Source organism: Bos indicus, chromosome X (genome assembly GCF_029378745.1).
Source record: "Bos indicus isolate NIAB-ARS_2022 breed Sahiwal x Tharparkar chromosome X, NIAB-ARS_B.indTharparkar_mat_pri_1.0, whole genome shotgun sequence".
NCBI classification, from domain to species: Eukaryota; Metazoa; Chordata; class Mammalia; order Artiodactyla; family Bovidae; genus Bos; species Bos indicus.
This window is the reverse complement of record NC_091789.1, coordinates 95,310,113-95,324,605: the sequence shown is the minus strand read 5'-3', so window position 1 is coordinate 95,324,605 and position 14,493 is coordinate 95,310,113. Positions and strand designations below refer to the sequence as shown.

The 14,493-nt window shown below is 39.0% G+C and overlaps 1 long non-coding RNA gene across 4 annotated transcripts in view; it reads right to left on the bottom strand.

Annotated features, from left to right (window-relative positions):
• LOC139181708 (uncharacterized) overlaps window positions 1–14,493 on the bottom strand; it is a 103,272-nt gene that overhangs the window by 77,819 nt on the left and 10,960 nt on the right. For all 4 annotated transcript variants that reach the window (XR_011565472.1, XR_011565471.1, XR_011565474.1 and 1 more), the window contains one exon: window positions 8,779–8,870. This is a non-coding gene — a long non-coding RNA (uncharacterized lncRNA). The remainder of the gene's footprint in view (window positions 1–8,778; window positions 8,871–14,493) is intronic.

The following is a 14,493-nucleotide window of genomic DNA, read 5'->3' as shown; positions in this document are numbered from 1 at the left end:
ACATAATCTGTGGGTTTTAATTATTTATTTTTCCTCCTGATTATGTTGCCCTCTGTGGTTCCAAGGCTTGCCACAGACTCGGCAGTGAAAGTGTTTCCTGGTGTTTGGAAACTTCTCTTTTTTTTAAGACTCCCTTCCCAGGATGGAGCTTCATGCCTATCTCTTTTGTCTCTCTTTTTATCTTTTATATTTTTTCCTACCTCCTTTTGAAGACAATGGGCTGTTTTTCTGGGTGCCTGATGTCCTCTTTTAGCATTCAGAAGTTGTTTTGTGGAATTTTCTCAGCATTCAAATGTTCTTTTGATGAATTTGCGTGGGAGAAAGTGGTCTCCCCATCCTATTCCTCCATCATCTTAGGACCACCTCTTCCTTTTTTCTTTTTAAAACACCTTACTTTTAAATAAATTCATTTTATTTTCCTATTTTTACAATAGTCATTAGTTATATCGCATTTTCCCCATGTATTTTTTCAATGTTTTTGATTCTGTATTTTTGCTAGTCTAGTTTGTAGTATTCATTTTCACTTAGAGGTTTGCTCATTGCCTTAATTGTTCTCTTCCTTTTTGACTCCTGTTTTTATCCCTTTTTTCCTTTCCTATTTTTTGTGTTTGAGTTTCTTTGGGTGTTCTTGGATGTTGAATGTTGCTTTCACCATTAGTCTTGGGGTTTTGTCTTCTGTGATGTGTGGCCTGTGAAGTCTTGGTGCTGCAGTAAGGAGTCTGGCTTGAAGCTCCAAGGTGGGAGACCTGATTCTAGCACTTTGGACAATTAGAGAACTCCTGACACCATGGAACATTAATTGGTGAGAGATCTACCAAAGGCCTCAAGGTCCACACTAAGACCAAGCACCACCCAAAGGCCAGCAAGCTCCAGTGCAGGACGCCTCTAGCCAAATCGTCAGCAAAACAGGAACACAACCCTGCCATTAGCAGAAAGGATGCCCAAAGTCATACCAAGCCCAAAGACACCTCAAAATACACTACTGGACATGGATGACACTGCCCTTCAAAGAGACAAGATCAAGCTTCACCCACCAGAACACAGGCACAAGTCTCCCCAACAACAAAAATTTCACAAGGCACTGGCCAACACCATCCACAGGGAGCAGACTCCACAATTAAGAGGACCTACAACCTTCCAGCCAGCAGAAAAGGAGACCCCAAACACAGTAACTTAAAATGAAAAGTTAGAGAAACATGCAATAGATGAAGGAACATGGTAAAAGCCTACAAGACAAAACAAATGATGAGAAAATAAGCAGTCTAACTGAAAAAGAATTCAGAGTAATGATAGTAAATATGATCCAAAATTTTGGAAATAAAATGGAGGTACAGATAAATAGACTGGAGGCACAGATCAAGAAAATACAATAAATGTTTCACAAACATGTAGAAGAATTAAAGAATAAACAACCAGCAATGAACACATCAATAATTGAGATTAAATATACACTAGAGGGAACTGATAGGCAAATAACTGAGACAGAAGAATGGATAAGTGATCTGGAAGATAGAATGATGAAAATAACTGAAGCAGAGAAGAATAAAGAAAAAATAATGAAAAGAAATGAGGACAGTCACAGAGACCTCTTGAACATTAAGTGCACCAACATTCAAAGAAGGGGTTCCAGAAGAAGACAATAAAAAGGGTACAAGAAAATATTTGTGATTATCGTTGAAAAATTCCCTAACATAGGAAAAGAAATAGTCACCCAAGTCCAGGAAGCCCATAGACTCTGATACAGGATAAACCCAAGGAGAAACACACCAAAACATATAGTAAGCAAACTAACAAAAATTAAACACAAAGAATAAATATTAAAAGTAGCAAGGGAAAACAACAAATAACATACAAGGGGATCCCCATAAGGCTAACAGCTGATCTTTCAACAGAATATCTGTAGGCCAGAGGGAGTAGCAAGATATGCTTAAAGTGATGAATGGAAAATATCTATAACAAAGACTACTCTATACAGTAATGATGTCATTCAGATTTCAAGGAGAAGTCAAAAACTTTTCAAGCAAGCAAAGGTTAAGAGAATTCAGCACCACCAAACCAGCTCTACAACAAATGCTAAAGGAACTTCTTGAAACACAAGAGAAAGAAAAGGTTTACAAAACAAACCTAAAACAATAAAGTAAATGGTAATAGGGTCACACACACCAATAATTACCTTAAAGGTAAACAGACTAAATGCTCCAACCAAAAGATGCAGATTGGCTGAATGGATACAAAAATAAGACCCCCTATATATGCTGTCTACAAGAGATCCACCTCAGACCTAGGGAAACATACAGAATGAAAGTGAGGGGTTGGAAAAAGATATTCCATGCAAATGGAAATTAAAGGAAAGTGCGAGTAGCAATACTCATATCAGATAAAATAGACTTTAAAATAAAAACTATTACAAGAGTTAATGAAGGACACTGCATAATGATCAAGGGATCAATCCAAGAAGATATAAAAATTATAAATATATATGCACCCAACATAGGAGCACCTCAATACATAAGGCAAATGCTGCTGCTGCTAAGTCGCTTCAGTTGTGTCCAACTCTGTGCAACTCTATAGACGGCAGCCCACCAGGCTCCCCCATCCCTGGGATTCTCAAGGCAGGAACACAGGAGTGGGTTGCCATTTCCTTCTCCAGTGCATGAAAGTGAAAAGTGAAAGTGAAGTCGCTCAGTCATGTCTGACTCTTAGCGACCCCATGGACTGTAGCCCACCAGGCTCCTCCATCCATGGGATTTTTCCAGGCAAGAGTACTGGAGTGGGGTGACATTGCCTTCTCCAAAGGCAAATGCTAACATGTATTAAAGAAGAAATTGACAATAACACAGTAATAGTGGGGGACTTTAACACCCCACTCACACCAGTGGACAGAACATCCAGATGGAAAATTAATAAGGAGATACAAGCTTTAAATGATATGCTGGACCAGCTGGACCTAATTCATATCTCTTGGGCATTTCATCCAAAAATAGTAGATTTCACTTTTTTCTCAAGTGCACATGGAACATTCTCCAGGATATATCACACCTCGATTCACAAATCAAGCCTTGGTAACTTTTAGAAAACTGCAATTATTTCAAGTATCTTTATTGTACGCTGTTAGATAACAACCACAGGGAAAAAAATTAAAAACATAAACACATGGAGGTTAAACAATACATTTCTGAAAAACCAAGAGGTCACTAAAGAAATCAAGCATAAGCAGAGCTAAGATGGAAGTTTATATCAATTCAGGCCTATCTCAAGAAACAAGAGAAATATCAAATTAACAACCTAACTTTACACCTAAAATAACTAGAAAAAGAAAAACAAGAAAATCCCGAAATTAGTAAAAGGAAAGAAATCATAAAGATCAGCACAGAAATAACTGAAAAAGAAATGAATGAGGCAATAGAAAAGATCAATAAAACTAAAAGCTGGTTCTTTGAGAAGACCAAAGAACCTAACATAGGAACCTGGTTTTTTGTCAACAAAACTGACAAAACATTAGACAGACTCATCAAGAAAAAAGGGGAGAAGACTCAAATCAATAAATTAGAAGTGAAAAAGGAGGTTACAACAGACAACACAGAAATACAAAGGATCATAAGAGACTATAACAAGCAACTATATGCCAAGACAATGAACAACCTGGAAGAAATGGAGTAATTCTTAGAAAAGTATAACCTTCCAAAACTGAACCAGGAAGAAATAGAAAATATGAACAGACCAATCACAAGCATAGGAATCAAAACTGTAATCAAAAATCTTCCAACAAACCAAAGCTCAGGGCCAGATGGTATCACAGGTGAATTCTACCAAAAGTTTAGAAAACAGTTAATACCTATCCTGCTCAAACTCTTCCAGAAAATTGCAGGGGAAGGAAAACTCTGAAAATTATTCTATGAGGTCACCATCACCCTGATACCAAAACCAGACAAGAATACCACAAAAAAAGAAAATTACAGGCCAATATCTCTGATGAATATAGATGCAAAAATCCTCAACAAAATTTTAGCAAACAGAAGCCAACAATAATTAAAAAGATCATACATTCTGATCCAATGTGCTTTATCCCAGGGATGCAAGGATTCTTCAATATATGCAAATCAATCATTTTGATATATTATATTAACAAATCAAAAGATTAAAACAATATGATCATCTCAACAGATGCAGAGAAATTTTTTTACAAGATTCAACACCCATTTATGATAAAAGCTCTATGGAAAGTAGGCATAGAGGGAACATGTGAAAGTAAAAGTGTTAGTTGCTCAGTTGTGTCCGACTCTTTGTGATCCCATGGATTGTAGCCCCCTAGGCTCCTCTGTCCATGGAATTCTCCAGGCAATACTGGAGTGGGTAGCCATTCCCTTCTCCACATGACCTTCCCGACCCAGGGACTGAACCCAGGCTGAATCTGCACCACAGGCAGATTCTTTACTATCTGAGCCACCAGGGAAGCCCAGAAGGAACATACTACAACATAATAAAGGCCACCTACAACAAACCTACAGCAAACATTATTCTCAATGGTGAAAACCTGAAAGCATTTCCTCTAACAGTAGGAGCAAGACAAGCATGTCCACTCTCACTACTATTATTCAATATAGTTTTGGAAGTCCTAGGCACAATAATTAGAAAAGAAAAAGAAATAAAAGGAATTCAGATTGGAAAAGAAGTAAAATTCTCACTGTTTGCAGATGACATGATACTAAACATATAAAATGCTAAAAAAAAAAAAAAGCCACCAGAAAATACTAGAGCTAATCAGTGACTATGGTAAAGTCACAAGATACAAAATTAATCCACAGAAATCACTTGCACTGCTATACCCTAACAATGAAAACTCAGAAAGAGAAATTTAGGAAACAATTCATTCATCAATCCAACAAAAATAATAAAATACCTAGGAATAAACCTACCTAAAGGGACAAAAGAATTGTATACAGAAAACTATAAGACACTGATTAAAGAAATCAAGGTGACAAGCAGATCAAGAGATATATACCAAAAAAAAAAAAAAAGATATATACCATGCTTTTGGATTGGAAGAATCAATATTGTGAAATTGACTATTCTACCCAAAGCAATCTATGGATTCACTGCAACCCCTATCAAACTGCCAATGGTTATTTTTCACAGAACTAGAAGAAATAATTTCACAATTTATATGGAAACATAAAAGATCCTGAATAGCCAAAGCAACCTTGACAATGAAGCTGGAGGAATCAACCTTCCTAATTTCAGATAACACTACAAAGCTACAGTCATCAAGGCAGTATGGTACTGGCACAAAAGTAGAAATACAACCCAATGGAACTAGATAGAATGTCAAGAGATAAATCCACCAATCTATGGGCACCTTATCTTTGACAAAGGAGGCATGAATATACAATGGAGAAAAGGTAGTCTCTTCAGTAAGTGGTGCTGGGAAAATTGGACAGCTAAGTACAACAGAATGAAATTCGAACATTTCCTAACACCATATACAAAAATAAACTCAAAATGAATTTAAAACCTTAAGGTAAGACCAGAAACTATAAAACTCTTAGAGGAAAAGATAGGCAGAACACTCTTTGACACAGATCGCAGCAAGATCCTCTGCGGCCTACCTCCTGGAGTAATGGAAACAAAAACAAAAATAAACAAATGGGACCTAATTAAATATAAAAGCGTTTGCACAGCAAAACAACCCTCAATTTGCTGGAGAAAAATAACAGCAAATGAAACAACAGACAAAAGATTAATCTCCAAAATATACAAGCAGCTCATTCAGCTCAATACCAGAAAAACAAACAACTCAATCAAAAAGTGGGCAGAAGACCTAACCAGATATTTTTCCAATGAAGGTGGTTAATAAACACATGAATAGATATTCAACATCCTTCATTATTAGAGAAATGCAAATCAAAACTACAATGAGGTATCATCTAACACCAGTCAGAAGGGCCATAATCAAGAAATTTACAAACAAAAACTGCTGGAGAGGATGTGGAGAAAAAGGAACCCTCTTGCACTGCTGGCGGGAAAGTAAACTGATATAGCCATTATGGAAAACTTCAAAAAACTAGGAAGAAAACTACCATATGACACGATAATGCCACTACCATGCATATACCATGTTCAGTTCAGTTCAGTCACTCAGTCGTGTCCGACTCTACGACCCCATGAACCGCAGCTCACCAGGCCTCCCTGTCCATCACCAACTCCCGGAGTCCACCCAAACCCATGTCCATCGAGTTGGTGATGCCATCCAACCACCTTGTCCTCTGTCGTCCCCTTCTCTTCCTGCCCTCAATCTTTCCCAGCATCAGGGTCTTTTCAAATGAGTCAGCTCTTCGCATCAGGTGGCCAAAGTATTGGAGCTTCAGCTCCAACATCAGTCCTTCCAATGAACACCCAGGACTGATCTTTAGGATGGACTGGTTGGATCTCCTTGCAGTCCAAGGGACCCTCAAGAGTCTTCTCCAACACCACAGTTCAAAAGCATCAATTCTTCAGCACTCAGCTTTCTTTATAGTCCAACTCTCACATCCATACATGACCACTGGGAAAACCATAGCCTTGACTAGATGGACTTTTGTTGACAAAATAATGTCTCTGCTTTTTAATATGCTGTCTAGGTCAGTCACTCCTTTCCTTTCAAGGAGTAAGCGTCTTTTAATTTCATGGCTGCAATCACCATCTGCAGTGATTTTGGAGCCCAGAAAAATAAAGTCAGCCACTGTTTCCCCATCTATTTCCCATGAAGTGATGGGTCTGGATGCCATGATCTTAGTTTTCTGAATGTTGAGCTTTAAGCCAACTTTTTCACTCTCCTCTTTCACTTTCATTGAGAGGTTCTTTAGTTCTTCTTCACTTTCTGCCATAAGGGTGGTGTCATCTGCATATCTGAGGGTATTGATATTTCTCCCGGTAATCTTGATTCCAGCTTGTGCTTCCTCCAGCCCAGCATTTCTCATGATGTACTCTGCATATAAGTTAAATAAGCAGGGTGACAATATACAGCCTTGACGTACTCCTTTCCCGATTTGGAACCGGTCTGTTGTTCCATGTCCAGTTCTAACTGTTGCTTCCTGACCTCTGTACAGGTTTCTCAAGAGGTAGGTCAGGTGGTCTGGTATGCCCATCTCTTTCAGAATTTTCCACAGTTTATTGTGAGCCACACAGTCAAAGGCTTTGGCATAGTCAATAAAGCAGAAATAGATGTTTTTCTGGAACTCTCTTGCTTTTTCGATGATCCAGCGGATGTTGGCAATTTGATCTCTGGTTCCTCTGCCTTTTGCAAAACTAGCTTGAATATCTGGAAGTTCATGGTTCACGTATTGCTGAAGCCTGGCTTGGAGAATTTTAAGCATCACTTTACTAGTGTGTGAGATGAATGCATATACCCTGAGGAAACCATAAATTATTTGAAAGAGCACATACCCCAATGTTCACTGAAGCACTATTTACAATAGCTAGGACATGGAAGCAACCTTGATGTCCACCAACAGATGAATGAATAAAGAAGTAGTGGTACATATATACAATGGAATATTACTCAGCCATAAAATGAAATGCATTTGAGTCAGTTCTAATGAGGTAGATGAAACTAGAGTTTATTTTACAGAGTGAAGTAAGTCAGAATGAGTAAAACAAATATAATATATTAATGCACACATATGGAATCTAGATATATGGTACTGATGAACCTATTTGCAGTGCAGCAGTGAAGATGCAGACATAGAGAACAGACTTGTGGACACAGAGGGGTAAGGAGAATGTGGAACGAATGGAGAATAGCATGGAAACATATATTACCATTTGTGAAATAGATAGCCATGAGAATTTCATGTGTGACTCATGGAATTCAAACCAGGGCTCTGCGACAACCTAGAGGGGTGGGATGGGGTGGAAAGTCGGAGGGAGGTTTAAGTAGGAGGGGCCATATGTATACCTATGGCTGATTCATGTTGATGTGTGGCAGAAACCAACTCAATATTGTAAAGCAAGTGTTCTTCAATTAAATATAAATAAGTTTTTTAAAAAAGAAGCTCACAGGCTCAGAGATGTAGAGAGATTTGCCCCAAATCACAAACCAGTAAGAGGTAGCACAAGGAATGCCTCACCCGTGGCCTTACTGCTAACCTGAGCTACTGTTAGCTCTAGCAGCCTACAGCCTACACCATCTTCCTAACTGGCCTATAGACTCACTGGAGGTCAAAAATACTGTTTAGCTCTCATGTATACTCTCGCACTGAATTCACTCTCAAGCACATACTTGGGGACAGAATTTCTTCCTTTAACCTGGAAAGAAGGGTTCCTTTCAACATTTCAGAGAGCTTGTAGAAACAAGTTACATGAGGTGGCTCTCTAAGTGTACACTAAAAAAATCAAACATGTGATATCTATTGACACAAGGTTTATCTTTAATGAAACTAGATAGTTTAGTGTAGTTTACATAGGCAGTAGGTGAAGCTATAATAAGCTGCAAGGAAGAGATACTGAGCAAGGATCAGGATGGCAGATTTCTCTATTGAGGAGACACTGTTGTGGTCAGAGAGGGGAGCTGCGGGGGCTCTGGGATTTTAATAATATTTGAGTCACTGTTTTGGGTGGTGGTTACATAGGTTTTCACATTATAATTATTCATTATTAATCTCTGTATATGTTTCATGCTTCTTACGTATGTTATATATTACTTCAAAACTGAACCCAACGAAAGGGAATATGTAGGTCCCAAGACACAAATGCTGACATTTGAATAAAGGTATTAACAGCAACCCACTATAATATTCTTACCTGGAAAATTCCATGGACAGAGGAGCCTGCTAGGTACAGTCCATCGGGTCACCAAGAGTCAGACATGACTCAGCACACATGCATTAACATGGCTACATGAAGAAGATGTTATCAGTCAGAAGGGGTAGGTTACTCATTCATAAAACAAAACTTTTAATGCCAATCTAACCACTGTTTGGGCAAAAATGCCTCTACTAACTTGACTGAGTATTCTTAGTGCCTTTGTCAACATAGTATCTAGTCTGAGATAGACATATCAAATGACATTAGCCTCATGTGATTAGCAGACCAGGAGTTTCTAGGCAAAATGTCAACTCTTCCCCCATCTCCTGCCTCCTGAATTACCGTAATCTACTTCTTCATGATCTGAAACCACTACATATCAGAATTCCACCCCCCCTATCAATCACATACACACAAACACACACACACACACTCTCTCATCATAACAGTATATGGATGTTTTTCAGGGGACATTGTGATAAAATCCTCATCATCTCATGTTCATCTAAGCCAGTTATGATGCATCCAGTATCACTGACAATCACTGATTTGGGGTTGGTCATGTGACCAGATTCAGTCTCATATTCTTGGGATGATGGGGGTAGAAAGTATTATGTCACAGTTTTCTTGCTCTTGGAAAAGGAACACTGGAAGATATTTTCCATTTTCCCTAAATATTACCATTTCTAGATATGAGCTCTGTATTGCTACAGACATCTGGGTACCAGAATGATGGAGGACACTGAGGTGGATAAGAAAAGAGGGAAAGAATCTGAACCCTTAATGACACCCCTGAACTGGACTTCTCCATGTCTAGAACCCACCCTACTTTGCACTTCCAGTCTACTTGGCAATTAGACCAAATATGTAATGACTAACAGCTACCTGCCAGGCACTACTGTTGACCCTGAAGATACTAAAGTAAACAAAATGTACATCTGTCTCTGCCTTCACAGAATTCATATTTTGGGGTACCTGTATAAACAATAAATAAATCACTGAATTACACTGTAAGTAGGAATATTATACTGCTATGGAAAGCAGATTAGAGCAAGTTGAGCAGGCTTTATAAATTGTCAAGGAAAGAATAGAAGTGGAAAGCAAGGGATAAAGGGAAAGATAACCAACTGAACGTAGAGTTCTAGAGAACAGCAAGGGGAGATAAGAAGGACTTCTTAAATGAAGAATGCAAAGAAGTAGAGGAAAACAATAGAGTGGGAAAGACTAGAGGTTTCTTCAAGAAAACTGGAGATATCAAGGGAAGATTTCATGCAAGGATGGGCATAATAAAGGATAGAAACGTTAAGAACCTAACAGGCAGAAGAGATTAAGAAGAGGTGGCAAGAATACACAGAATAACTATATGAAAAAAGTTTTAATGACCAGGTTTTCAATGATGGTGTGGTCACTCACCTAAAGCCAGACATCTTGGAGTGTAAAGTCAAGTGGGCCTCAGGAAGCATCACTAAAAACAAAGCTAGTGCAGGTGATGGAATGCCAGTTAAGCTATTTCAAATCCTAAAAGATGATGCTCATAAAATGCTGCACTCAATATGCCAGGAAATTTGGAAAACCCAGCAGTGGCTGCAGGACAGAAAATGTCAGTTTTCATTCCAATCTCAAAGGAGGGCAGTGCTAAAGAATGCTCAAAGTGAAAGAAAGTGAAAGTGAAGTCATTCAGCTGTGTCCAGCTCTTTGCAACACCATGGACTATAGCCTATCAGGCTCCTCCATCCATGGGGTTTTCCAGGCAAAAATACTAGAGTGGGTTGTCATTTCCTTTCTAGGAGATGTTCCCAACCCAGGGATTGAAACCGGGTCTCCCACATTGTAGGCAGACGCTTTACCGTCTGAGCCACCAGGGAAGTCCATTGGCAGGTTGGTATAAACCCCTGACAGGGTTTCTGCCATGAGCCATATGAGGTCACTGTGGAATTGTGGAACTGCAGAGCAGGGATCCTCACTTGCTTCACACAGGGCATGTCATTCATTCACACAAGCACACTGTAGAGTTAGTAAAGTACAGCAGAAAGCATGTTCATTAGGAGAACAAAGAACTAGAGCTCCAAGCATCCTTACTTGTCCTGAAGAATCCTGGATGAGGCCCCAAGATGAAAGGTTACTGCTAAACCACAAAAGATGCCAGGATTCTTGGCCTCCGGAGGAGAAGAATTCAATCCGGGGCCAGTGATGATGTTTGATAACTCAGAGCTTTTGTGTAATAAAGTTTTATCAAAGTATAAAAGAGATAGAGAAATCTGTGTCAGAAAGAGATTTCTGACACAGATAACAGAAGGGGGCAGAAAGAATGCTCAAACTAATGCACAATTACACTCATTTTCCATGCTAATAAGGTAATTCTCAAAGTCTACAAGTTAGTCTTCAGCAATATGTGAACTGAAAACTTTCAGATGTACAAGCAAGGGGTAGAAAAGGCAGAGGAACCAGAGATCAAATTGACAACATTTGCTGGATCATAGAGAAAGCAAGGAAATTCAAGAAAATCATCTACTTCTGCTTCATTGACTATGCTAAAGTCTTTGACTGTGTGGATCATGAAAAACTATGGAAATTACTTAAAGAGTTGGAAATACCAGACCACCTGACCTATCTCCTGAGAAACCTGTATGTGGGTCAGGAAGCAACAGTTAGAACTTTACATGCCAGGACTGACTGGTTCAAAACTGGAAAAGGAGTAGGACAAGTCTTTACATTGTCACCCTGTTTATTTAACTTATATGCAGAGTATATCACATGAAATGCTGACTAGATGAATTACAGGCTGGAATCAAGATTGCTGGGAGAAATATAAACAACCCCAGGTATGCAGATGATACCACTCGAATGGCAGAAAGTGAAGAGGAGCTAAAAAGCCTCTTGATGAAGGTGAAAAAGAAGAGTGAAAAAGATGGCTTAAAATGCAACATTAAAAAAACAAAGACCATGGCATCCAGTTCCATCACTTCATGGCAAATAGAAGGGGAAAAAGTGGAAACAATGACAGATTTTATTTTGGGGGGCTCCAAAATCACTGTTGATGGTAATTGCAACCATGAAATTAAAAGATGCTTGCTTCTTGTAAGAAAAGTTATGACAAACATAGACAGCATATTAAAAAGCAGAGACATCACTCCCTACAAAGGTCTGTATAATTAAAGCTATGGTTTTTCCAGTAGTCATGTATGGATGTGAGAGCTGGACAATAAATAAGGCTGAGCACTGAAGAACTGATGTGTTCTAATTGTAGTGCTGAAGAAGACTCTTGAGAGTCTCTTGGACTTCAAGGAGATCAAACCAGTTAATCCTAAAAGAAATTAACCCTGAATAGTCATTGGAAGGACTGATGCTGAAGCTGAAGTTCCAATACTTTGGCCACCTGATGTGAAGAGCTGATTCATTGGAAAAGACCCTGATGCTGGGAAAGATTGAAGGCAGGATGAGAAGGGATGACAGAGGATGAGATGGTTGGATGGCATCACCGACTTAATGGACATGGGTTTGAGCAAAGTCCAGGAGATGGTGAAGGACAGGGAAGCCTGGCATGCTGCAATCCATGGGGTTGCAAAGAGTCAGACACAACTGAGCAACTGAACAACAACTGGAAGATTGTGAAAACTGGAAGCATGAGTTGTAGACAAAGTATATATATTTCTATATAGACACGATTTAGCCACTGAACTATAAAAACAACAAAGAAAAATCTGGAATGTTGAGAAATTGGAAATTTTGTTAAGTAGTCAGAATAAGCCTCACTCAGAAAGTGTATTTAGGCAAAGATTTGAAGGAGTTGGTAGGATGAGCCATTAAATATGTAGAAGAAGAACATTTTAAACACAGACAACAGCCAGTTGAAGAGCATTCAGGTAAACTGTGATTACTTAACTTAAGGTAGCTATGGAGGGATTTCGTGGTAGTGTAGTTGGATTTCAGAGAAATAACACATCAAATCTTGCAGAAACTTGTAGGTCATGTAAATATTTTGATGTTGCGTTGTTGCACCAATCAAGGCAAGAAGTTGTAGTGGCTTAGAATCAAATGGTAGGAGTGGGGAAGGCAAAATTTTTCATAATCCCAATCTACTTAGACCACAGAAGCAACAGGATTTCTGGATGGATATAATGGTAAGACTGATTCCAATATTTTTTTTTAATATTTATTTATTTGGCTGTGCCAGGACTTAGTTGGAGCATGTAAGATCTTCAATCTTTGGTGCCACATGTGGGATTTTTAGCTGGGGCATATGAAATCTAGTTCCCTGATCAGGGAATCGAAGCCAGGACCCCTGCATTGGGAACACAGAACCACTAGGGATTCCTCTGACCCCAGTATTTTTAAGTGAGTATCTGGAAGGCTGATGTTAACTGAGATGACAACCAACAGAATTTGATTGACTGAAATGAAATAAGTTCATTTTTTGCATGATTGAAATGTAATGTCTATTGGATATCCATTTGCACTTCCAGGTGGACAGTGAAAACAGACTCTGGAGCCTAAGTTGGATATCAAAGCTGGGGAGAGAAGAGGGTATAGATGGCATAGAAAGCCTCAGTCCTGGATGAGATCACGAAAGGAATGAGTATAGGTAGAGAAGAAGAGGATAAGGATTCAGTTCTGAGGTTTGTCAATATGGAGAGAACACAAGGAAAGGAGAAGAACAAGCCAAGGAGATTGAGCAGCTACAGCTACATTATATCAGGGAACAACCAGGAAAGTGTTGTCCTGGAACCCAGGTGTTTATGCGTCAACCTGACTAGATCACGGGGTATCCAAATATTTGGCTAAACATCATTTCTGAGTATGTCTGCAAGGCTATTTCCGGGTGAAATTAACATCTGAATTTAATTTGGACTGGACTTAGAAAAGAAGTTTGCCCTTCCCAGTGTGAGGGCAAACAATGCTGAATACAATAAAAAGGTGGAGGAAGGAAAATCTGGGCCTTTCCTGCCTGATTGAACGAACTGGGACATTGATCTTCTACTGTTCTCGGTGCTACAGTTTCTCAGGTCTTCAGACCCTGACTAGAATCTACCTCATTAGTTCTCTTGGTTCTCAGGCTGTTGGAGTTGAAATGAATTAAGCCACCAAGCCTCTCTGGGACTCCAGCTTGCAGACACCAGATTGGGGGAATTCTCTGTCTCCACAATTGCGTAAGTCAATTCCTTTAAAGAATCTCTTCCTACATATATATCCTATTGTTTCCATATCTCCAGAGAATGCTAAATAATACACCAGGGGAGAAAGTAGTTCCAGGTGGAAGGAGTGATTGACTTGGCCCAAAATTATAGACAGAATACACAAGGAACTGTGACATAGCCACTGACTTAGAAATATTGATGTCATTATTACGTTGATTAGAACAGTTTCAGCTCAGGTGAAGATGTCCTCACTCAATCACAGTGAGATTAAGACAGAATGGAAGGATAGGAAACTGGAGACAGTGAGTATAGACCCTCGCTATGTGAAGTAGGCTACCAAGGGGAGGAGAAATGTCCCCATAGGGAGTAAGAAATAGGGAGGCAAAAAGAAGGTTTTTTTCTGTTTGTTTTTTAAATAATAATAATAAATCAATTTTTATTTTGACAGGAGTAATCTACCAGAGGGAGGGAAAGTGATGCAGATATTACAAATGCTCTGAGATCATGAACTTCCTTTTCCATTGAGCCAACCTAGAAAATAATTTTCTGCTCCTTGCAACCCAAAGGATTTTCACTA